This window comes from Galeopterus variegatus, unplaced genomic scaffold, assembly GCF_000696425.1.
Source record: "Galeopterus variegatus unplaced genomic scaffold, G_variegatus-3.0.2 Scaffold742, whole genome shotgun sequence".
NCBI classification, from domain to species: domain Eukaryota; kingdom Metazoa; phylum Chordata; class Mammalia; order Dermoptera; family Cynocephalidae; genus Galeopterus; species Galeopterus variegatus.
In genome coordinates, this window is record NW_007726853.1 from 395,787 (window position 1) to 396,745 (window position 959).

A 959-nucleotide genomic window follows, 5' to 3' on the forward strand; every position below is an offset into this window, starting at 1 on the left:
ATGTATGTATGTATTCATAGTACTACTAAAAAAAAGTAAATTATTCAGTGCAATAAGGAAAGGCTTATATCTTGATCTGTTCCCTTGTCAATACAGTTTCCATTACTGGCCTCTTTATAAATGTATATTCTGTGAATTCACATAATATCTATGTGACTTGGGGCAATCTGCTTAAACTCTCTGAATCTCAGTTCTCATCTTAAATAAAAATACTGCCCACCTTCACAGGGCTGTTGTGACAATTGAGTCAATATATATGGCTCCTGGCATATAGTAAGTACTCAATAAGTAGCTATTATTGCTACTTATTATTATTATTGTCAACAATAATGTCAACATCATAGTATTCCCCCAAATTTCAAAATACAATTTCCCCCCGTGAAGTATTAAACATGTTGGAAAAAGTATTAGCAATTACACCAAAACCTAAATTAAATGTCAGATTGCTAGAGAAAAAAATATCTTCCTAGTTAAGGTAGTCTCACCTCTGAACTTCTGAGTCAAAATCATTCTCCATAATAACATTGTTTCCACTTAGGATTTAATGTCCTTGAGAACAGTCTAACATAACAGAGTAATTACAGGATTTGTAGTCAGGATACCTGGGTTAAATCTCTGTTGCACCATATTTAGTGATGACAATAACTGTTGCATGAGGGCACACTAAATGTAAAACCCTGTGCCAAGCAAGCCTTGTTCCACATATGCTCTCATTTAAAGCTACCAGCCCCCCAGTCACAGCTCCACACCCCCTCACTGAGCACCCACTTGGTGGCAGGCACTGTGGGTGGATACCAGGTTATAAGAGGAAACAATCACTAGGGAGGCAGGGCCTAATGGGAAACTTATGGGGTAGATATCATCATTTCCTTATTTAAAAATATGTAAAATGAGGTCCCACAATGGGTGAGCAGTAGATCTAGGAGTCAGACCCCAGACCAACCCAATTCTGAAACTCA

General features: G+C 37.5%; 1 protein-coding gene across 1 annotated transcript in view; it reads right to left on the bottom strand.

Annotated features, from left to right (window-relative positions):
• Positions 1 to 959, bottom strand: part of PTPN21 (protein tyrosine phosphatase, non-receptor type 21) — a 73,803-nt gene that overhangs the window by 3,747 nt on the left and 69,097 nt on the right. The gene's annotated exons all lie outside the window — the stretch shown is intronic.